The sequence below is a fragment of the Sylvia atricapilla genome, chromosome 3 (assembly GCF_009819655.1).
Source record: "Sylvia atricapilla isolate bSylAtr1 chromosome 3, bSylAtr1.pri, whole genome shotgun sequence".
Taxonomy (NCBI): domain Eukaryota; kingdom Metazoa; phylum Chordata; class Aves; order Passeriformes; family Sylviidae; genus Sylvia; species Sylvia atricapilla.
The window spans coordinates 66,830,053-66,855,622 of NC_089142.1; the positions used below are offsets into that span (position 1 = coordinate 66,830,053).

Below are 25,570 nucleotides of genomic sequence, written 5' to 3' on the forward strand. Positions count from 1 at the left end.
GCTGGCAGTCTTATAAAACAGCTTTTTTTAGTCATGAGCTGAAGCATTCAATCTGCTGGTCAGCTGAAACCTGCTGGAACTCAGGTGAGGTTGTGCCAAATGCCCCAAGAGCAGAGGTGAGTGGTGGTACATGTTCATCAGGTAGTTAATGGAAAAGGTCACTGTTCTCCTTTTAATGAGCTGGGCCACCTCCCTTGTACCACCTCTGGCTTTCTCTCCAGCACACCTCTCAGCAGAGACAGCGCAGTAATGTTACATGAACCACAGAGTCCTGCCGGAGGGAAGAAACGTCTCCATGGTAGGTAATTTCAGTGACACTCTACTGTTTTTTCAAATGTGGTTTTGTGAACTTATAAAGCCAAGCCATCTCAGAAGACAGATCTCTCCCAGCTCTCTAGTGCACCGGGAAAGGTGAGGACCCCCCAGGACACCGCGGCTCCCAGGGAAGGAGCTGAGGCCACAGCCGTGAGGAGGATGTGCTGTGGAGCCATCCAACCACCCGGCCTATCTGCAGGAAATGCTCGGGCCCTGCTGCTGGAGAGACACCAAAATACACACGGGGAAGGCCAAGCCCATGCTGGGTGCAGAGGAGAGCACAGACCTGCAAGGACAAGGGCTGGAGCACGTTCCAGGAGCCAGGCTGAGACCACAAGAGCACCAGCACCTGCAGCTGGGCTGGGCTCAACTTAAAAAAAAACACAAAAAGGGGGTGGTGATGGCTCATGTGGTAATTGCTAATTAACTCTCGTCGGCGGGGAGTGTGAGGGCTGGGTCAGAAGCAGGCAGGGAGCCCTGAACTGGCTTTACCAAGGTAAGCTCTGTGCTGGTGTTTAAGCGCAAGGCTAAGCCCAGAGCAGCTCCTATGCGGTGGGGTCTCTGCTCTGGGGAGGGTGAGATCGCTTTAAGGTCTTTTAGCTTAAGTTATGAGCTTTCATTGCAGCCTAACTCTTTCTGCTTACCCAAGTATTGTGGAGGTCTCTAGCCCATTTTCTTTTTTAATGTGTTTTATTTCTCCTTTGTTATTCTTTGAGTTATATATTTTTCTTGTCGATTCTCTCTCCTACAAGGTTTTACCTTCCAGATCTGCTTTGCTCCTTCAGGAATGTGGCAGTTTTTCGCTCTCATCTATGTATGTGTGACTCTGCCTATAAGAGAGTTCAGTACTTTGCCACACAAGGTCATTTTCCTTGTATTACAAAAAAAGTCCTATTCTTAACTGTTTTGATCTGTGCTCTCACTTAGCAGGCTGATAAGAAACTATTTTGCTGAATAGTTGCCCATATATTTTCAAGCAGTCCACTTTAGAGAGGAAAAAAATTTGACAGCCGCCTAATTTATTAAATCAATGTCAGTGCAATTATGCTTTTAAATGGGTGAAGTCTTTCATTGAAGGGAGCCATATCTGCCTAGTACAGGCTATCAAAGTCATCACAAATTGTTTTTAAGTGTCAAAACCATGGTAAAGAATCACTGTGTGACTACTACATGCAATGTCATCTTTAAGCTGTATGAACTAAACCATACCCTATCCCTTTAGGAAGGAGGGTATCATTTATCAACCACTACATCTTTAGCATGTAAGAGTTTAACGAGGTCTCTGGAGCTGTAAGCACACATTTTGCACAATGCTGTACCAGGAAGGAGTTACTTCAGGGTTTTTTTTTGAGGTTAAGAGGCACATGAATCTTTATCACGGGTCCTGGGAATACACATATATGTGTATTGTTTCTAATTCACTTAAATCTCAGTAAAACAGAGTTATGCTTACAACAACAAGAATAATTTTGGAAACTACAGCAGAAGGCAAGAGAGACTAAGTAGGATAGTTCATGGCACCAAGGAAAAGATAATGCCTTCTAATTAGGATAAAGTATGTGGCTGTGAGGTGCATAGGACCAGCTTCCCATTTAACCTCACCAAAGGCACAAAGGAGAAGAGGTTGAGTTCATTGTGTGCTGTGGAAATTCGAGGGAGAGTTTTTCAAAGGAGGGAGGAAATGAAAGTCACAAAATGGATGAAGACTACACTCCTTGTTGGTTTTGTTTTATTATTGTCATGAATAATAAGTTCCAGGGAGCACAAGGCCATTGACTTCAGCCTGACCTGAGCTATTGGTGGCTGTAATTTCTACCATCCCTTATTTTAGGAAGATTTACCAGAGCATCATTTCTCTAAGTCACTGCACAGAAGTGACAGCACTTGTAAACAGATGATGATGGATTACCTGTGGGAATTACTTCCCTTATATGTAGCGCTGTTGAAGGGTAATATCTGGCAGCTGCAGAAATCCAGTGAGAGCAGAGGGACTGAAGGAACTAACCTTCATTCCGCTCTTCCTGCCCTGCAACAGCTTGACTTTTGGTGGACAGCTGTGGGGCTAGCATAGAAAACATGCTGTTTGCATTGCCCACACAGTGATATGCTTAAACACCACATTTGCTGAAACAAGAGGCTGAGATGTAAGAAGAAGAAAAGGGAGACAACTGTAGCTTTCTCCCACACAGAGGTATCAGCACTGCACACTCACTGTGTTCCCTTTTGCAGCACTGATTGTATCTCCAAAGCTCTCCAGCGAATCCACTCCTTCAATGCCACCTACATTTACCATTTCACAAAAACATCTGTCAAGGTATGATTAAAACCAGAACATGCTGCTTGTCAAGACCCAGTCTGAGATATCAAAGGATCAGGCTGGGAGAGCCAGAATGCTCTCTGGAGATGGGTACAGGTTTTTGGGGATGGATCTGCATCCAGTTTCAACTTCTGCCAGCACTCACAGATGCTCTCTCCAACAGGCAATCCTTGCTTGTGCTGCCAACCACCTGGCTAGACAACACCTCAGCTGCTCCACAGACACCCCCTCATACAGCACCACACCCCCCCATCCTGCCTGCCAGCCTTCTTTGGGATATGCTCAACAACTTGAGTGTTGAGAACATACTTACCATGTTTTAAGAAGAGAGTTCTCTAAAAATAGAAAGAAAACAGGTGTCTTTACTTTTCTTTTCCCCCCCCCAAATCTCTCTCCTAAATAAGCATGTTGAGTAAAGAACTGTGAAAATGTTGCTCTCTTCTCTCCTTGCTTTTGACTCTAACAGACTTCTTTAGCATTCAGTCTGGTCAAAAAAAGCTAGAAGTGGCAAAGGTTTCTTTCCCACCTCACAAGAGTGCAGCCTTCTGCTGGCAACCAACAACATCATGCATTAGTTGCTTAGCATTATGTTTCATGAACTTAAGGACATTTCAAGCACCTCGTTTTATGAAATGCAGAACACACATAGTGTGTTTTCTGTATCACTCACTTAAGATTTCAGACACACCTACAGTAAGCCAACAAACAGCAGCTTTTGTTTAGTTATTTCTATGGAAGAATATTTTATTAATCTTCTGTATTATGGAAAAAAAAATGGTTTCATTGGAATATAGAAGGCATGCAACATTCTTCTAGTATTAAGATATGAAACGTGTATCTTGGCTTGGAGTAAGTTGAATCTTACCACAGGGCTCATGCTTGGCAGTGTTTTGAGGTTGGGGTTGAGATGTTTCTGTTCCCCTGGTTTTTAAAACTGGACACATTAGTAAAGAAGGGCCTAACATCGAAGAGGACAGACTGTGGTAATGTCTAGGAATGGGGCTGTTTTTCTTCTTCTTCTGTGCCCACGCAGTGCCCATTCAGGATGCCAGTTCTTGAGTTTGGGTTCTGCACCCAAGATTTACGTGGCTTAGAGTCTTTTGCCCTCTGAGAGGCCTGCTGTGTTCACTGGTGCCCACTCAGTGCCCCTCTCTCAGTGCCCATCCAGGGCCCACCCAGTGTGTGTGTCCCTCTCAAGGCGCCCACTCGGTGCCCACCCAGGGACACCAATTCTCGGGTTTGGTTCTCTTTGCTCACTCGAGATTGGAGGTGGTGGTTTGAGAGAGTCTTTTGCCTTTGAAGGTCCCGAGCCAGACTCGAGAATGAAACAGAGTCATCAAGGTCTTGTTTTTGCTTGGTTTCTCACGTTGTTTATTAATTCTTATCTTACAATTCTCTCTGTGCCTGGCCGAGGTGTTCTGCTGCTCAGACACAGGACAACTCCCCCTCGATGGGAGGTGGCAGCCTCTTTATACAGATAATTATGTGTGTCTTATTTACAGTTATGTGCCAACATCTATCGCCTATACTAACAGGGTCATCTCTACTCTGACCCAATCCCCTTAAACTACTTTGTGCCACTGTGACAGCAGAAGATGGATGCCAGGGGAGAAGAAGAAGAGCCCACGGCACTACCCTAACTCCTCCATCTTGTCCCCCCTCTACCTAGATTCTGAAAACCCAAAACTACAAAATTTTCCACCCCATGATAAATTACAGTACTGTCTGTCACACCTTTGTGACTTATAATTCTTCTCTCAGTTTAGAAGCTTTATTCCATGGACTGAGATCAAAGACTGTGTCCTCCTGGGCTCTGTGCCAGGCAACCCCCTTGGACTGGCTCCACACCCCCTGTCCAGCATTCAAATCCTCTTGTTTGGGTCCCAGTCCTCTCTGCCGAGGTCTGTGACCTTCCAGGGCATCCAGAGGAATGCCCTGGACTCCAAAATTCATGTTAATAACCAGGCCTTTTCTAGTGCAATTCATGGCCCCTCCTCTTTTACCAGGGCCTGGCAGAAGAATTAAAGGTTGTGCTTATGCACTGTCATGCCACTTGTTCTACGTCTGTGATTTCTGAACACAGCTACCTCTCCCCTACCCAAGAAAGACTGGTGTGATGAAAACCACAGATAGTAGTGGGATCATTTTGTGCAGGCAGGAATGCAGGAGTCTCGTTTGGGATATGGCTGGCACTGAAGTGTGAGCCAGGACCCTACAAGGGGGCACACTGGTGCTTAGCCTGGCTCCAGGGCTGAGGTGCAGAGCTGCTCAGGTTGCTCTATGCTTCACAGCTGTGCCATCTCTGGACAGCTCTCCTGCTGCAGCACTCTGCATCCTACATCCTGCAGGTTCCAGAAAGTCACACCGTGCTCTGTACGACAGCAGGAGCCTCTGCAGAGCTGGACAGCTGAGCAAAGCACAACAAAGGTGTCCAGTGACAGAGCACTGGGCATAAGAGCTCCTGGCTGGGCTCTGACCTGAGCTGCTGAGTTGTCTCTCTGTCATACTCCCAAGTGTCTGCTGTGCTGGTAACTTTTTAGCCCAGAACTCCTGCCCAGAGCCTCCCCAAAGCTGAGCAGTGTTGTGTTAGTGGGGCAGTTGAAGGGAATGACCCCACTCATAATTAAATATGCAAAACCACAGGAATTTGGTCATAAGGGTGTTGGCTGCTACACTTCCAGAAGTACTGACCTGTCTGTTATGATCATACTGACTTTACTTCTTGATGCCAGACTCAAGCCCTCTGGGAATATTATGAATTTTTGAAAATATAGATCAACATACATATAGACTAAGTGGTGTTGTTATGACCCAGTTTCTGTAATGCTTCTAGTTGTGAGCTGGATATAAGAGTTTGAGGAATCTTATTCACAAGTTAATGACAAATGCAAGATGCCTCACAATACAGCAAACTCAACAAGATATTTCACCCATGACCTGTATCATGTGGTGGCCCTGGACTTCTGAGTCTACATGCAGAGACTGAAATGCAAACCATGATATTTTCAGATAGATGTTTGCAGGTGTCCATCTTTACCTTGCTTGACTACCTGCTCTACATTGTAAATGCTGCAATAATTCCCTAAGGGCTCCCACACCCTTAGATAGAGCATTAGCTGATGGCCACTCTTCCCCTTATGTAAGTGTGAAAGAAGAGCAGAGACAGACTCCAAAAACATATTAGGATCCCCTGAGAGAAGGCCCTGCATGAACCTACTCAAATATGTTGCTTATTAAATGTGCTCTGGAAAAATCTGCAAAGTATGTTTAATTTGTATCAAATCATACTGAATACCACAGAGGTTGCAGAGTTTTGTACATGGCACAGGGGTAATGCCAGATTCAAAGCCAGGTTCGTGAGGCATTCAGCAAAACCAACAGGAAGCTTGGTTGTTGGATTTGTTTTTCTCTCAGTGGAAAAGCAGATAAGGGTTCTAGCAGCATGCTAACTTTAAGGAAAACAATGCAGGAAAATCAATGAGGGGCGATGACAAACAGTTCCTGCAAGCACTACCTCTTGGCCTTGTTTATGTTTAGATCTCTGTCTCAAAATAATCTGTTTTATTGTGGCTGAGTGTTTCTCCTATCCCTATGTGAAACCTGAGACAGACCCTAAAAAAAAAAAAAAAAAAAAAAATTAAAAAACCTAGTCAATAGCCAATAACATGCAAATAAAAAGGTGATATAGGACTCTAGCATACTTCTGTAACTAGCAACTTTTTTCATTAGAAAGGAGATAGTAGATAGATATTCTATATTGCACTATGCTATATGCATACCGTACATCATACTGCATATTCCTACATGTAGTTTGGCATTTAAGTTTGAATGATTTTCAATGAATGACCTAATCATCTTGTCTAAGCTCCACCTCTCTCACTACTTCTTGATGTGTCTTTAAACTTTCTTCATCACTGAAGCTCACAGTGCACACTAGAACATCCACTGCCATGAGAAACAATGTTTCTTGTGGTGTTTTTAGTGATAGAATTGGGGTTTTAAGGCTCAAGTGCTAGTGCTAAACTCATTTACAGTTACTTTTGACATTGTAAAATGTAGGGCTGTACATTCTCTTGAGAAAGCACCTGACAACTTAGGTATTGAAAAAACGCTTTTCCACTACTTTTTATCAAACCTTCTATATAGGAAGGAGGCAGCCTGCAGAGAAACTGTTGAAAACTTATTTCAAAGGCAGGTTATGGATAATTGAGGAGAGACACACTAAATTCTGGGGTGAATGATCTGTCCCAAAGCCGAAAGATTTTGAAGGAAAAAGCTTAACCATTTGGAAGAAAACAACACATGATTTTGTCAGCCTGAAGCAAGCAACAGAGCAAAACCCAGTTTCCTAGGAATTCATGAAAAGAGGTATTTAAAAAAAGAGAGTAAATAAGGATGCTACATCCAGATGGTCAAAATCACACAGTGAAAAACTGTCTTCAGCAGGTGCAGATTGCCAGCCTTTTTAGAAGTGGTAATGTCAACCCTCATCAGCCAAGGAACTGCAGAACTGGGTAGGACGCATCAGAAAAACATGGAAGCACCACATTTCCCCAGTCACTCAGTAGATGTCATTTCCCACTGTCTCAGTGCTGAAAGGTGCTATTTTAAGAGTGCAACAGTAAAAGTGAGCTGCTGACCTCCACATCCATTCACGAGAGATTACTGATAGTTTTGCATAACTAAAAGTAGTGATTTCCACTCAGCCTTTTTTTTTTTTTTTTTTTTTTTTTAGCTCCTACGTTTCCAGGAGGACAGAACATCTTAGAAAATTCAAAAACAGTAATACAGATGTAAATGTTGGTACTGAGATCTCTGAGTTGAAGAGGAAAACAGAGCTAGTTCAGAAGTCTTGGCTCCAACTCCTTCAGGCTCTGGATGCCCTCTGGAGAAAACCATATGTGGTTTTGTCACTGCTATGGGATGAAGTGTTAGGAGCCTCTGGCAGTCAAGGAGGAAGGATTGCTGGCCTCAAAAGTTCCAGATGTTTAAAGCTTTCCTACCTTGTAAGGTAAAGGTCTAAGTAGAACTCTTAATGACTGCCTTATCAGGTCTTTAGGTACTGGTTTTGTCAGCTCCATCTCTGGGTGCTGGTTTAAAATTCCAGGTGGAAACTTTTCCCTTTTGCACTCTCTCCTAAATCTCCCATCTAGTCCTCTCTTCTACCAGTGGGTTTGTTTTTTTGGGGGTTTTTTTTGGTTTTTTTTGCATATAAACCCTAAACCTCTACCTATCTTTCCACATTTGTAATTCTGAGTCAATGACAACAAGACATTATACTTACACTCATCTGCCTAGACTGTTGATGTGAAGACTGAAGTACTCTGGGTGTGGGGTTTGGTGGGGTCTTGCTGCTGTTTTCATGGGCAAAGTTCACTTCCTGTCCTCTGTTCAAGCCGCAGTAATTTGGGAAGTGAATGTCCAGCCCAGCTGAAGGAGACCAGTGGGTCAGGAGCTATTTTGACAGATACTAAATCTATTAAAATTCATCAATCAGCTGATTCACATGAGAGCACTGACTAAAAAATAATAAATCCTTGAAAAGAAATCACCTGTCCTTTTTGGATAGGTGAACCGATTTCCATCTCCCAACTCTAGAATATTTTTCTAGATGGCATTGAAAAATTGTCATGCTTATCACAAATATACAGAAAAGAATAACTTATGAATATTTTTCGGTAATTTTTTTCTATTCAGAAATAGAATAGAAATAGAATAGAATCTTTTTGATTTTACAATGAGGCTGATTCAGTGCTCTGAGTGGAACATACTCATATTTTTGTCTTTAGATATGTTTTCTTTATTAGCTAACTTGACTAAAATGATCAGCAGTTGAACAGTTAACAATGTTCACATTCTGTCTGTCATCTTCAGATTTCAGAGTCAATGCTGTAAAGGAATGAACAGGTCATATCAGTTGAAGAATATTCTTTTGATTATCTTTGGCCTCTTGAACATAAGACTACATCAGTCTTGTTAGATTCATATCTTCAATGATTTCTTCACAGCCATGACCCTGAGGAACACAATTTTATTTTAAATGGGATGTGAGAATTCAGAGCACTGCCTTGACACCAAATATAGTAACAACATAAAATACTGTGTGAATGCAGCACAAGAAATTTAAGAATTCAACTGAACATGCCCTTCTTCCTTCCCCCTTGTTTTCTCCCTGTCATACTTAAGTTCAGGTTGGCATTTGTTTAAGCAGTAATCTAGCTCCAGCTATCATCTCCCAACTCCTCCTGCCTGTTTATTTCCATCTCTGTGAAATATTTATTGCTGCTTCTTACACTCTTTTTTCCTGAGGCATATGGCTTTTGTTTGCATCGTAACAGAATGAAGGAGTAGGATGTGTTTGCACAAGCCTTACAGGCATGCTTCTGCTTGGGCTTCTCAGGTGTCAATTACAGCTGCTGGTGTTTTGTAAGCAAAGGTCTGTGTTTCTGGTCTAACAGAAAGTTTTACGATACATAGCAAGAGAGAATGTGTCATTTTGGGACTATTAACTCAGATGAGCAGTTTATTTCCCTGCAGTAATAAATGTATTTTGCATCTTTGTACTCTTGATGTGATCCACAGTTCTGTACCTTTGCCTATAACAAGGTGTAGATACAAATCAGTCACTCGGCAGAAGCTTTGCCAGATTCCAATCTGTTTGCCTGTCCTTAAAGCTGCTGTCTAACAATTTATCACTTGTTAAAATTACAGAAATATATGGTGATCTTTACACTGCAGTACTTGATTTAGAGGTGGGCATTTCCCCCCTGTGCAAGGTGTAGGAGATGAGTTTTGAGCCTTCCTCTTGCCTCAAACAATTAAACTTGGATTCACCACTTTACTGCAAAGCTCCCTCACCCAGAGCCTGCTGGTCCCTGCCCCTGGGCCAGGGATCTTCGAGTCTGTATGCAAAGTGGAGCACCTCTAAAGAGGGTCACTGTGGGAATGTCACCGTGGGTGACAGAGAGCTGAGCCTTCATGTTCAGTTTTCTTTGTGCTCTGAACAGTGTGATAGGAATCACAAAACCTCTCTGCATGTCTGTCTGGCACTTGAGAGCTCTGAGAAGATATTGTCAGTCCACTTTTGTGGCAAGAGATTGGGGATTTATTACAATTGAAGCTACACCCACAAACTTTGCATACCGACTTACTTCACCCAAAAAGTATTGAGAGGATTATGTGTGTGGAATTGTATTTACAATTAAATAACTCTTCTGAGCTGCTTCTGGGCAAGCCTCACTGGTTATGTCTACTGCTTAAAAACTGTGGCAGGAGGCAATGCAAGATCCATCCTGTCCTGGTCCTCCTTATGCCCAGATTCCCTCTGAGCAGAATGTTCTGCATGCGCTTCTGCCCTGCACCTGCTCGGGCTCTGCTGCACTCAGGTCACAGGAGGCAACAGGTAGCTTTTGGGAGAAGTCTCAGTATTTCTATTGCTGCAGAGGGAAGACTGCAATGAGGGAAAACAGACTGCAGAAGCTTTTTTTTTTTTTTTTTTTTTTTTCCCCAGCTTACATTAGTGGCTGCTCATTTGAGCCATAGGCTGCATATGGCTTGGGAAAAGAAAACCAGACATGACTTGCAATTTTCAAGAAATATATACCTTTACTATGGTGTTAATGGTCGAAAGGAGTAAAATACATGTGTTGAATAGCTGTATCTAAAAATAATCAATTAACAGAAATGAAAATTAGGACTGGAGCAGGACATCCAAAGAAGGATTAAGATGTAAACACGCATAAAAATATGTAAACTGTATTTAAAGTATTGTAAAGATACAATAAAAAGAATGTAAATACACATTAAATATAAACATTTTATTTCCGTTTTCATATTGTAATTTAGGCCTGAACCATATCTTCAAAAGCAGATTTAAAAAACCTAATCTAATAGCCTTTCATAGAAAATTAGGCTCCTAAATCACTCAAACTTAGCAGAAAGTAATATCCGCTCCCATTTTCTATTTAACTATCTAACCATCTTAGAGAGGAACAGCATAGTTAAATAACAGCTGAAGTCAAAATTTTTTATAGTTTATGATTTGTGGTAGGGAATAAGAAGGTTCCCTAGGAAGTGAGAACGATGATTAATATGTGTGTATCTGCAAGAAAAAACAATTTAGACTTCGTTACATTTCAAGGAAAATGCTGGTTGGAAGATTGGTTGATAATCAACTTATAAAGATTATTCTTTTAATGAGAACTCTCACTTCATCACCTTTCCAAACCCATTGTCCATGAAAATGAGAAGTTTGAGTCCCAGAGAGCAGACTTGAATGGTGAAAGGTAAAGCTTTGCTAAGAGATCATTAAACCATATAAACAAGGTTCATATAAAAAAGATCTTAAACAACTGAAGAGTCACAGGCAGCAACAGCAGTGAGCAGAGCTGGAGGAAATAGGTGACCAGTGACAAAATCACAGGAATTGGTTTGTTTAGCATAGAGAAAAGGTGACTTAAAAATACAGTAGTAACAGTCCTCAGAAATGCTACAGGCCACCAGAAAAACAAAACTAAACAACAACAACAAAAAGATTAAGCCCCTTTCCTGTCACCTCTGTGAATAGGACAAAAAGTAATGATCTCAACCTGTATCAAGTGAGATGTAAATGAGACAACTCCAGTCAGAAGAGCAAAGGACTGGAATTGTGTCTGGTGAATAATGTAGGGATTCTCAGACTTCTGATCATTGTTGTCTGGATGCATAATTCCTGTGCCTCTCCATCCTCTATAGTGTAATAGAAAATTATTTATCTATTTAAGGACAGAGGAAAAAATGCTGGAATGCTCCACCCTCACCACAGTGACTTGGAAGGAGAGGTGTTTCACATGGTCAAAAACATGTTCTTCTTTTTGGAAAGTGTTTTTATGTATATGGTCCTGGCTGCAGAAGACAAGAGTTAGTGATATGTAGCTGCACCAAATGAATATACGGATTTTTTTCACTGAAGGTAATGGCAGAAACCACAACTGTAGCAGAGCCTTTTTCTACTGTGCCCTCCAGATTCCATAATTAGCTGGGCTTGTTCCTGGAGTCAGTCCATACACATCCAAATTTATTCAAAGCAGTGAAAACTTGTCCTAATTCTGTAATTAAAGCCTCTTGGCCTTTCATGTTAAAGTCTATAGGAGATAGGTTTTTTAGGTAATGAGATGGTTATCTGTTCACCAAAATGTGTACACATGCCCTTTGGAATTCACTTAGTTCTTGATACCTGGGCATTCTGAGGTGGGAGCCTTGCTGGATCACAACTGCAATGCTGTTGGGCTTCACTGGTTCCTAGTTTGGGTGCTGGGAAGCATAGTGCTCCCTGGCAAAACCTGAATCCTTCCTAAGTGTAGAAAATACAGTGAAAATGCTAGGTACAGAGAGCAGGAGCTTTATTTTCTTTCCAATCTACTCATATGCCTCCAGTCAGCACTCTTTTTTCTGGTCCTGCTATGCTCCTGGCCTACTGCAGGCTGTCTGGTCCAGCTGACCCAGTCATTCACGTTAGGAAGATCTTCTCTTAACCACTGTTGACTTTCAGTTCACCATTCAGCACATCATTGCCTCTGCCATACTGTCCCCTTCCTAATTTCAGGGTCCTTGATGGTTGTCTTTGATTCTGTAATTCCTTCTCATTTCAGATCCCCTCAGGTTAAGATCAAAGTTTTTCAATGTCCTCTCTATCCTAATCCCATCAACACCTTGTTTCTGTCCCTTGAAATGTCTATTCCCTAATACATGCACAGATAGACACCCTTTCTACTTTTCTTCTAAGTGCTGGTTTTCACTTATACCTTTTTCTGTTCAAGTTATTAACATAGATTCAGTCACTTCCTCATCTTGTCATGCTCTCTGGAATTTTCAGTTTGAGGATTCATTAGGATCAGAAACTCCACAATGGAGACAAGGAAGACACAAGACAACTCTTGGCCACTGCAAGACATACATCTCCCAAACACTATGCCTGCAAGGTGTGACCAGGAAAGATCAACAGCTTTATGCACAAGAGCTCTGAACAGGGTTAAAGACAGTAATCAGGCCACGAGGTGAGGAAACTACTCCACCTGAGCATTTCATTAGGACTGCTGAGTCCTCATGATACCTGGGTCTTCATATGGAGCCCCAGCCCATGCAAATCCACTTAGGTCAGAGTCCTGCTTGCCCTATGACTAAATGTAAAAGTTCAGAAATCAGTATTTTGTTTCACCAGAATAAATTTCTGGTCTTCTTTCCAACAGTTCTTTTCCTTCTCTTCTGTTAGCTTATATTTTCAAAGGGACAAAAATGGATTTAATTCCACAGTTAATGCCTCCACCCAAGCTCTGCTTAAGCTGTGATCAGAGAAGGACAGAGAAATAAAAAGTTATCAAAACTGAGATAGAAAATAAGTGCCAGGAGTTGTTTAATGGCTAGGCAGAGCAGCTTACAGAATTGGGAATGTTTAGGAACAGCCTACACTGTAGAATGTGAAAGAGATGCAACTCAGAGGTAACACCAGATCCTAGGTCTGAGACAGGCAGGGTGGCTAAATGCATGAAGAAGAAAACAGGAAAAGAACATGTAAAGAGAGGATGATTGAGTAATTTTTCTGTACTAACTGTACTAACAGCTGAAGATCCATGAACTGCAAGGGACATGGGCTGCAACATTAGCTTGGAGATTGATCTGAAGTGAATCTGCAAGACCACAAACATGGTAACTGCATTTGTGATCACAGCTCACACTGCCCAGAAAAGAGGAGTGGAGGCAGGAAACAGACAGTGTCCAGAGAAAGCTGGGGAGGGCAGAGGAGGGAGAGGAAGGAACCAAAGCCTGCTCTGCAAGCTGGGAAGTGCCTGGCTTCAGGCAGAGTCAGCAGCTGCACAGCATCTGGCTGGTCACTGAGAAGTTCTGCACCAAGCATCAGGTTAAGGAAAGGGGCATTTGAAAACTTGACAACAGCAGCCTGTCTCTTCTGTAAGCAGGAATCTAGGCTCTCTAAACTTTTAAAGGAACATTAAGTGTTTCTAAATCACTTCTAACCCCCACAGGAAACGCCCTCTGTCAAAGCTGACTATTACAGTTTGATCTGCATCACTAAGGTACAAGATGAGTTTTGCTCATCACCTATTAATTTATTCATTCTTTCTATGTTTGGAAACCACTTCCATGATAGATATATCTGTAACACCAGAACACCAAAGGAATTGTATAGTCCTTTTGAACTGCTACTTTAATCAACTAGATGATACTCAACTAAATAGGCATTATCTTAAAGAGAGAACTGATATACTAAAAGGTGATAAACAAGCTACTTTTTTGTAGTGGAAAGGGAATTAAAATTCAAGGCATAATATTTATATTTCCATAATATGTAAAACTGTTTTGCTTCCAAAACACTCACCCTGCAGCTTGAGTTAGAAAAATTCATCCAGTCATTCAGCTACTCTAATGTGATACATAGATGACATAAAACATTACTTTCTTTTCTCTTTGGCTTCTATTACTAATAATGGTAAGAAGTAAGGAAAACCTGTAGGACAAACTAAAATCCAAACTATATCAAACCATGAGAGCAAGGTAAGCTATTCAGTAAGCCAGTCACAATTCACACAGAAAGACAATGTTGATTTTTATGAAAAGGCTGAAATGAGAAGATATAAAGCAGCCTTTTGTCAGATAGGCTTTGGGGATTAACTACTTCAACCACATTCAGGAACAAAAACTGAACTCCAAAAAAGAAAAATATGTTAATAACTAAACAGAATGACCATGACACATTTATCTCAATGATAAAACTTCTTTTGTGGAAATGACAAAAAAGGAGAACATTTATGGTGGGCAGAATGATCCATTTGAATAAGATAATAGATGCAAATTTTGGTCTAGCTTCTGTTTTTTTCCATGGCAAAATCAATGAACTATGGTGTATAGTAGATTGGTTAATTATGTAAGATGTCAAACCCCACAAAGGATGTAAAATTTGATTTTACAAATCAGTTTTGCCTGTGAAAAGTTTTGCTACAGTAAGTAGTAGTGATTAAAATGTCAGCATGAGGGACTGCTGCAGATTCTACCACTCTAATAACAGAACATAATAATTACATGCTTGGAAAGTCCACATAATAACAAATACAAATTTCAAATTATTTTGAAGAGTGATTTAAATTGAAAATTTAAAAAAGAAGCACTAAGTTACAGGAAGGTGGTCTCCACATGGGGCCCTTTTTTAATCAGTACATACTCTGCAGCTACCTTTGCAGCACGTTTACCACTCTGCCAGCCAGAGAGCCTGTGTTTGGGGACTGTGTCAGATTTTCTGTGTCTTTTGCAAAAATTGCACATGTTCTGAACATGATGAATTTGCAATTTCTTAAAATACTCTTCAGTCCTCAGTTATTTGCATTCTTCAGTTGCCAGCCAGCCAAATCCCAACAGGACTTGACAGTTTCAATGACAGCAGTTTCTTCTCACTTTCTATGGCATAACAAACCACTGCAGAATTCCTGTAGGCTTTACTTTACCTCTTAATGTACCACTTGCTTTTACTATAAGATCCAGTCCTTTCTTCCTGATAAGTCTTGCATTACTATTTTCAGGTGTGCAAGGGATGTGTTGCATCACCCAGTGGTGACAGCTCAGAAGTGAACTTTGCAGTGGCAGTTTAGCTTTAGTTGATAGTCAGTGTCTTCTTTAAAAGAAAGTGACATTATGTGTATTTCATATTTACCAAAATGAAGACTGTTGGAAAATAGTAGTAGCAGTGGAAAGTTTTGGGAGCTCTGGATTTGGAAATTTTCCCATTGTAACTTCTTTTTTTTTTTTTTTTTTCCCTTATGCTTCTCCTATTTAGCATCTCCTTTTTTTTCCTTTCATTCAACTATCACTATATCTGCTTGCAAGAATACAGCTCATCCCCTTTTGTTGTTATTGTGGCTGTGTTCTTCTTGCACGCTTCAAGACTTCTGCTATTTTCTCAAAAACTTTTATTTTAAGCACTGCAGCCCCTGAAGCAACTTCTTTAAAAATTCCTTCTAGCTGGGTGCACTGCCAAAGCAGGTACAGGATTACTCCATTCAATATGGAGACTGCTGCAAAGCATGCTCAGAGTGCAAACATCTGTCAGCCTCTCTGAAGTAAAGAACGGAGCTGTGGACAGTAAATTCAGCATCTCATCTCAATTTCTCACCACAGCCATCCCCACAGCATTAACTTGTTTGCACATTCACTCGGTAAAGGACAGTTAGAGCTTAACTCTGGAGACACTGGACAAACTTTGAGACTTCTCACCTTGCTATCATCAGCTAATCTTTCCTCTCTGTAAGTTAGCGTGCAGTGCTGCAGGAGGGATTAGATTTCTACTTACTGTAGAAATCACACTATGAGTAATTTCCCTTCAAAAACATAAGACAATGATGTAAATGTTAGAAAATGTTTCACAGTCACCCTGCCAAACTTCTTTGGGATCTTCCAGCACGGCTTTAATATACAAAGATTTTGAGCTGTGCAGAAAAACAGCACGTGGGGTACTCACGTGCCTTCAGCATTCCCCATTTAATAACTCCCACCATTAAGCAATGTTATCCCAAGTCTTCTGAAACTATATTAATTTTTTGGCTTCTCAGAATTTTCTCAGATGTAAAACTTATGTAAAATTACTCTCATCACCCCCTTCTAGCTTTGGTTTCTTATTTACATTCCATCTATTCAATGGAGGAGACTTTTAAAACAGAGCCAGGGGGTGAGAAGTTGAGGCATCCCAGTAGAAGGAGCGTCCATCCAGTTGAGATACAGAGTAAATATGTGGGACTGTCTTCAGGTGAGCTGTGACTCTGCCCCAACAGCAAATCATGTATAAATGGGTTCAGACTTCCATGTCCACAAGCTTAGAGAAGTTGAAATGTCTCAGCTATAGTACAGGATGAGGTGCAGTTACATGAGCTTCAGATGCATATTACTATTAGAAAATTTGCTTAGTAATGAATAGGTAATAAGAGTCTTCATCATATACTCACTTAAGAATTCAGAGAACACATGTGAAAAGCCTTTGCAAAAAATAGAAAGTACAGTGAGTTGCAAAAGAGAAATGGAAGAGAATGTATCCTCTGTAATAAGAGATGAATGTTTGTCATTAGTTTAGTGAAGGGGACATGGAAACCTCCTGCAGCCCCCCATTAGTCCAACAGTTAGTCCATTGTATGCATATTCAATACACAGTCACTTGTCCTTGTGAGGGATCACATCTGGGGTAAGTCCAATGGCTAAAAATGAAGCCATTTCTACAGTTCTGAAGCTTAGACTTAAAGCATCAGGAATTTAAAAAACAAAACAAACCCAATCCAACTTTTGACTGCCCTCTTTCTAAAACTGTATCTCATCCCTACAACAAACATTCTTCTTTGGATTTTTTTTTTCTGAGAGCTTGGTCTAATCATGATTTATTTCCACCTCATATTTATGTTTCTGTTTAAAGGAGAAGAATTTTCAAGACATCAGTGTTCACCTTTGCACCTACTTCCCCTGGCCTGAACAAACATACCACATTTGTGTGTTAGAGAAGACAGACATTTTGGTCATTTGTGTGAGCAGTACATGCAGTTATGCAGAGTGGGAGAATTTTAGCTTTCCATCATCTTGAGAACAGTTAGAGATACAAGGCTGTCATTTGGAAGGGGAGCTTGAAGGAAGATAAAAGGTGCAGTTTATCCTCTAACTGCTATAGGATTAACAAACATATGCTTATGATAGAACACTCAAGCCAATAACAAACTATTAAAATGTAATTTTGAGGAAAAATTTTTACTTTTAAAGGGACAAACAAGCCAATCTAATTTTTGAATTCAATGGTAGAATCACACTTTTGATCCTGTATCATAATTTCTTCCACAGCACTTGCATTTTGTACACGTGCAGTTCAGTGTTGTAGTTTTTTCCTGACCTCAGATCAGACACAGATGATTGCAGCAAGAATAATTCTTCATCACGTTGTGCTTGGCACAAGGAACACAGGCTGAAATCCAGAAAAGTGGAGATGCAGCTGGTGCAATGTGCAGATTTTGGAGCAATAGCCTTCTCCTGCCATCCTTTTCTGGTTATCTGTTCTGAAGGAAAGGGGGATTTACATACTACATAATCTCCATATGTATTCGGGGGTTTCCATTATGCAATTCAGGGTGAGATTTCCTACCCAGATGCACATCTGTCATCTCCCATCCTTGAGCCAACATAAGGCTACAAATGTAAGAGGTCTGTAACTCATCTGAGGGTGTAAGCAGGGACTGTCACACACAGTCCTTCAAACAGCCTGCTTTCCATGGATAAATATCATGAAATAAAAAAAAAGCAGGACTGAGGAGAAGGCAAAATTATCTTTCTTTTACAATAAATTAACATTTTTCATAAAGTTACAAGCATATATAGTCTTTTTGATTTATGCTGTGAATATGAAAAAGCAGCATTTAAGCAGATCTTCAAAAGACAGAGTGTACTGTTCTTAAAAATGCAAACGACATATGGTTGAGCCTGCTTGTGTTAATTGGAGATAAAAAGAAAGGGGAAAAAAAAAGGTGACATCTTTTGAAAGAGCCTCCCATTAGGGCAATAGGAGCTGCCTTTACAAGGTGTGATGTTGGAGTCTGGCTTAGCTCAATCAGCAGCATACATGCAGTTCCACTGAAACTGCTAAGGTTGCTGCGGCAAGAGACAGGCAAGTAAAGCACAGTCCCAACAAAATAGCAGCAGCAACAGAGTAATTTTTTTTATTTCATCAAGCAACAGAAATTAGACCAGTTGATCATAATTGTTACACTGTTTTTTTAAACTCAAGTCTCTAAATCAGGAGATTACTCAGCTGAAGGCCCAGTATAATGAGAATACATGCTTTCTTTTTCCACAAGAATTGGAAGTGGTATGATCTAAGAATGACAACTCCAGCATCTGGGAGTGCTTAAAGCAATTCATAGTTTTGCTCCAGTCATGTGGCTCTGGACAAAGACTGAACAAAAATCAAATTGGTTCAGAGGAAGTCCCAATATTGAATAGGACTCAATAAATTGAGCAAGGAGACTTTGATTTATTTGCCTTTATTCATTATAAATTAATTACGTTCTTTCTCCTCTTGCAAATGCTTGGCTGCTATTTTTGTGTAAACATTCATGACTATGTTAATTGCATTGTATCTTTTATATTCATTTTATAGATTTTATTGCTCTACTTTAGAGGTCCTAAATATTTGATTTATATAGTATACTTTTGCAACAGGCATTTTCATAAGCATTATCTTCCAGATGTACTTTGTATAGTTTCAAAAGAAATGCATACCACATTCCAGAAGTACTGTTGCCAAAGAATCTAATTTAAACGTGGAAATACTTTATGATATGCAGATCTAGTTTCTGCTTTGCATATTTTACATTTTAACAACAGCATGAAACTACAAGAGTAGCAAGAATTAATTACTTGAGAGCTATTCTTACTGAATTAAAAAAAATTAATAAATTCCATATTTCCCAAAGTTATTCTGCAAGCTGATACTGAAAAAAACCTCCTAATCTGACTGTATAGAATCAAAACAGAACTTTACGTACAACTTCAAAACTTTTAGGTTTATATGTGCCAAAGAAGGGATGGGAACCCATAATTCTAGATGTAACCATCTGGGAAATGAGTCAAAAACTCTCTTAGGAAAAGAAATCTCTGAGCTGTTGCAATAAGCTGCCTGAACCAGTCTAAGTCAGCATTTTGCACCTCTAGGCACCTCATATATGTGTGTGGCATACTTGTATACAGGTGAAGTGTTTTCACCTTCAGTGCTCCACTGTTTAGCAGTCCCTCATGTGAGGGAGGGAATTACCAGATACTGGTATGCAATTGGTATGTTAATCTGTTGGCTTGCTGCTTTTAAATTTTAACCTTCCAGTTCAGTTCTGAGCCACGCCTCACCACTCTGCAGTCAGAACCTTTCTGATAGAACTGAGTGCCTGGGAGACCAAGTTACCTATGCAGCAAACTAAACAGTTCTGAGAAACAAACCCTCCGGTGTGGCTCAGGAGGGAAGCTTGTATCCACTGAAATATGATGTGCTTCTGATTTGGGGTTGGGAACAGCAAGACAAAGGAGGAGCTCAGGCAGTTTCATGCAACACGTGCACTGAATGGCCACCACTCTCGTAGGAAGTTAGAAAATGGATTACCCTGATGCACAGGCTTTACAATAAACTCCATCTTCTCTGTAAGTCCTTTTTTTGTGCACTTTTTTTCCAAAATTTGACGTGACATATGTAATGACATCCCTACGGCAGATTATACAAAAGCAGCCAACGCGTAACTATTTTTGGTTAATATGACTTTCCCAAGCAAAGGATCCATGCTGCAGAGCTTGACATTAGATGACTTTTTGATATGTGAATAAACAGTTTTTCTGAAATACTTTGATTACATCCAATCTGTCTATGAATAATTCAGTAAAATAACTTTCAGCTTGTGACTTTTTTCATATATAAGGTCTGAGATCAGCTGAAAAAAAAAAACAGGGCCAAATTTACTGAGAGATTTACCCCGTGTTTTTCAGACAGCTGCCTTTAAAAATCCTATCTGGTGTCTGACACTGCTAAGCACTAAAGGCGTATCAGCTTCTCTTTTCTCACCCCACTAGGAAAGAATTTCCTTCTTCTCCTCTGTAAGTACAAATCACCCCTCCACCTTGCAAACCACACTAGGTGTAGGATCTGTCTTCACCTTTGGTGGACCACTCTTTTCCAGTCCTCGTATGAATTTGCTTCCCACTTCCTTTTTTAACTTCACTTCGGCTTTTCACTTTCCTTCTCCTTACGCTCCCTGCCCCTAACCCCAAGACCCTAAAATGAAACAAGATGGAGAGTCATCTCACACTGTGACAAAGAGAGACCTTGTTTTCAGGTCTGCCTTATTTTATGAGAACACAGTGGTGGCACTACTCTTAGTATAATATCAGGAGCTGGAATGTTAATTTTAGGAGTAATTTTAGGAGTAATCTGGATTGGGGTTCCACACAGACTAGACTAGGTAGCTGCTTCATCTTCCCGCAGTGTTCCCAGCTCCACCACCAACACACCTCTCGGTGTATTAGCTTACTTCTCCCTGAAGCTTTTTCCTATGCTAGAGAACGTGGTGCTCTACGGGAAGCTGTAAGAGGTCTCTCAAACTGGTTGAGGTAAATGAGGGTGGCTCCCTGCCCGCTCTGGCCAGTCGTGCTGAGAGCCCTGTGCTGACCTGTCGCTGCTGCTCTCTGGTGTTGCAGTGCTGTAACACTGCATGGGGCTGCATGCACGCACCAACTATTTTGGAGGTAACTGTGTGTTTCTAACATATTTTGCATTTCCTGGACTTAGACATTCCTGCCTAACCATGTACTTTAATTGGTGTCTAATTAGCACCACTACTGTGTTTTCCCCACGTGACTGTCTCCATCTTTACATGTCTAAATCTGGCCAGTCCATCATATGGTGTTTCTCTGTTAACTGTCTAAACAAATGTAGCTTTTAATGGGTCTGTTGTGTGAAAAGTCATGTTTACATATTGAAACTTCTGCCTTTCTATTAGTAGTTTCTGCAGACAAACGCAGGAATTAGACTGCTATTCGAAAACCAATACAAAAAGGACACAAAGGGAACACATTGGGGTGTTCTGAATGGATATTTATGAGAGGAAAGGATTGATCATCAAGACTATATCTTGATATAGTCTATACAATATAGACTTGATATAGAATATACAATATTCTCTTTTGTTTCTAGCTTTGACTACCTCTTCTTAATGATATGCATGCTGATTAAAAAGGAAAGCAATCTGGCTGAATTTTCTTGTTACCCATTTTCTGAGAAAATTAACCAAAAAAATAAAACCAATAGTATCAGGACTTAAGATTGCCCTGTAAGTAGCACTTGGTGGAGATAGACAGCCATGCCGAGGGATTAATACATTAATTATTAAAATTAATAAATTCTTTGTGACAAGTCCATCATACTCCAAGTGATATAGATAGAAGAGGCTAAGGTAATTCCAAGTACCATTTCAATTACCAATTATAAATTTTTTCCTTCTGCAGGGAACCTGCTCCATCAGAGTGTCACTAAGTTGTATCCATCTGGCACACAAACTCATTTCCCTGTCTTCAAATATTTACTATCATATTTTTCACAGGCATATATATTCAGGAATATATATTCCTGAACCTTCCACAAAGGACAGAAATAAATACCACCTGCAGGGAGCTGCAATTCCAGTTCAGCCAAGGCAGATGAAACTTGAAAGAATTCTATATATATGAAATGAAAGAGTATGGTGCATTCTTATTTCATCTTCATCAAATTATCAACTGTTGCTGAATAAAGCAAAATAAAGCTTGCATAGTTGCCATCAATTACTCTGTTATACTCTGAACACTTTCTGAATTGCAGAGTGCTGGAGGAATTGACATCTGAAATCTTTCATGGGTGCTTCCCAGATGACATTACATCATTCTGTTCTACCAGTGAATCTTTACTCAGCGAAGCCTTATATCTAGATTTCTTCTGTCCTTACTGTCTTGTGAAAACTAGGGCCCAGTCTACAACTTATTCCTTTCTAGTTATTTATACCTTTGCAAACTGTCAACTCTGAAATACAACAGCTGAGAAATTTTGCTTAATGAGAATTTATTTCAAGAATTTGCTTAGAAAGTAATAATTTTAAAAAGGTGTTCAGATGTTCGTAGGAATAAGAAAAATATGTTTTGCGTAGCAGATCTGACCAGCCAGTAGGTAACCCATCCTGATCCACCCAAATGAGGAGTCTTTCTGCAAAGAATTTCCAGACACACAATCTCCTTGCACCCTTTATCTCACTCATTGAACTTGTTTCTGAATCCACGCATGTGGAATTATGATTCAGTGCAGGAATATCTAACACAGTATGAATGTGGACTCACTCGGAAATTTTAGGCAGCTATGCTCTCTGTTCCTTTGTACAGAGGAACATCGTCTCCCAGCCCTGGGGAAAGTACCTCTGTGCTCACAGTGTCTTCCTTGCTGGAACTATTGCAGCCAGGAGGGGGATCTAGTCTGAGCAAAAGCAGGACTTAGTGTGGATGAGGTCATGGAAGAAAACAGATTTGGACAAAGATTTTGGAGCTGAGACTAGATCTAGAAGGGGAGGAAAAATAGCGACATAAGGTCAGGGCAAGCAGAGGTTGACTGCTGTATGAATACCACTCTGAAAATGATTGATTTTGTGTCTGCTAGCACCAGAGCACTGCTACATGATGTCAGGCGCATTACTTGAACTACAGGTGGCCACCGAGTGCTCTTTTTACACTTGGTGTTAGGTTTGAGAGCCTGGGGTGTGATTTGTAGGGGTAGTTAGCATTCACAGCTGCGTCTGAAGTCAAAGGGAGCTATGCCTCAAACGTACAAAGCACTGCATCATGCTAACTATCTTACCAAGGCAAACCCCGGTCATCTCAAGGCTGGCAACCGAAATTAATAGGCATATTCAACCCTAATCTCTCTGTCTCATTTTCCAATAAGTAAAATGTTGATGTTCCCTACGTCTCATGAACGTAATTCATAAGGATTCATTATATGCTCAAGGTGCTGCAATAATGAATGCTGTAGAAAAGCCTGCTACAATGTCAATAATACCATGCTACAAACAGGATTAAACAGCTTTAAACAAAGCCTGAGGACATATGCTGAACAAAGAGATTAAAGGTAAACTAAAAGGCTGCACAGTGTCTGTCCCATGCACTCTACAAGGCAGTGGTCCTCCGTGCAAAGCAGTATCATCACACAATTGAAGGCTAAATTGCAAGTCGTGCCCTCTACCCTCTACAAGTCAAAGCAAGCTTGTCTGAAAACACTTACCTTTGGACTCTCCTAAAGTGTCAATACTTGGCTTTTAAACCGTAATATTTCTTTCATGTGGGCCTTGTGTTTTGAATTCTTTGGGGGGTTTTGTGTGAATAGAACACAATAATTTAAGGATATATATATAATATATATATATTTAAACTGGTTTACACTGTGTGCATGCAAAATCGGATTAGTTTTGTTAAAATAGATGAGTAATAGGAGAAAAATAAGAATAGGAAAACAGTTGCATCATGTCAAGCTATAGCACAAAGTAAATTGTATTTGATTTTCTGTACATTGCCCTAGCTAGGAATTGTAATAACAGGTGTGATAGTTCACATATATCAAAGTAAATAACAGCTAATTTGCATGTTTAACCATGTGTTTCAACAACAAAGATTTACATTTCTTGTTCCTCCCAAGAGATGGGTTTTTTTAATCTATTGATGCTTAGAAATATGGCAAGAACTCTCCACAATAGAGCCTTCCCACTTAAAGTTTGCTCTATTGATTGCTCTCTTTTTCCATCCCTTTTTTTTTTTAATCTCTGTCTAGAGATCAAAGACATTCTTTACAACCTGAAAAGTAAAGGTTTATTGATTCACCTTACAGGTGTTGTCTGTCTTCTCATCAAAGCATCCATTTTTCTCAAACATTCAGTGTAAGAGCTTATCTGTTTCTCATTTGCAACAGCAACTAGCGCTGTTAACCAGATCTGCAATGTCGTCATCCAAGCAAGACAGTCAATACTGAAGTATTCAAAAGAATATAAAGCATTAAAATATTCATGGAAGCAGAGCATGGTAAGTAAGCCCCCAGTACTTCCTAAGTGCTTCAAAGAAATATTCATGAGAATTAAAATGGTAGTTTAACCGTGCAATTAGAGTTGTGACTGTATCTGACAAAAGGTGTTGGCTATTTCTCTTTTAAGTGAATTGGAGCCCTAAAGGTTTAGCCCCAAGTGGGCTTATCTTTTGCATCCTGTCACTTTCTCTTTTTCAGAAATGATATGTCATACCTTACTTTGCCTTTGCTACAGGTTTTGTGTAAGATTGTGGAGCATCTGTGCATTGATGTTGTAGGACTGTGTAACTAAAACCAGGAAATTCCTCTCCATACTATGAAGGTCTGTTTTTTCAGGCAATATATGAGTATTTTTTATAAAGGAATGCAATGGGAATGGTTCTTTATTGTTAGACTCTGTCGTGATGCTTTTATCCACACCAGCAAGATTAATTTTCATATGTTGCCTTTTGCTGCTGGTTGCCAACAAAAAAGATAAAGTCAGTAGCATAGGGAGCATTTACCCAAGCCTTTCAGGGCAAGCGGCAAAAACATCTGAATGCAGTCTCCTGAGCAAAATTTCCAGCTGCAAGTGTGAAAAGATTATGAGTCTGGTCCCCTAAACAGAATACTTTTTTTTTTTTAATCCTTAAAATGAAAATTATGATCGCTTTTTAATTTCTTACCTGGTGAGTTACGCTTGGCTTCTGATTTCCAATTTTTCCTAAAAACAACAGTGAATATAATTTTTTTGTTTCTTAGAAATGGAGTCTCATATGACACCATGAACAGGATCTTGGGAAGTCCCGGATTCCAGCCAGGCCCATAAAACAAAATGGTGAACCGGCATTACCACCCCAAGCTCTTCTCCCTCCACTGCTGCACTGGCTACGCAGCCGCATGGGGGAATTTCTGCATCAGACAATGCCCAAGAACAAGAATAGCTCCAAATAAGCCATCGGGACACATTGGGGACATACGCTGCATGAAGAGGACAAAGCTATTATACAGCTCGGGGCCCAGCGAATGGCATTCACCAGCCTGTCACATGGTTGGAAGTGGCTGTCTAGGAAAAATAGCATGATCGAGTAATTAGAGACTGCATCATAAGCCATAAGTACAAGGGGGTCAAATAAAGGTTGTATGTGCAATCTTAATTTTTGTAATTCTGTACTTGTCTTAAGCCCAGTAGACAGCAGCTCCGCTTTAATCACCCCAGCAAAGCTGCAAGGAGAAGAGTGGTCCCTTTCGTTCCCCACAAACGATGTTGCAGGACTCTAAAGGCAGGGGCCTTACCGGGCCCGCGGGCCGGGGCAGGTGCG

General features: G+C 40.5%; 1 long non-coding RNA gene across 1 annotated transcript; it reads left to right on the forward strand.

Moving 5' to 3' along the window:
- The first annotated feature begins 539 nt into the window (after positions 1-539).
- Positions 540-25,405, forward strand: LOC136359215 (uncharacterized). Its single transcript, XR_010743239.1, has 4 exons — positions 540-811; positions 24,159-24,268; positions 24,505-24,591; positions 25,011-25,405. It is a non-coding gene; the product is annotated as an uncharacterized lncRNA (long non-coding RNA).
- The last annotated feature ends 165 nt before the right edge of the window (positions 25,406-25,570 follow it).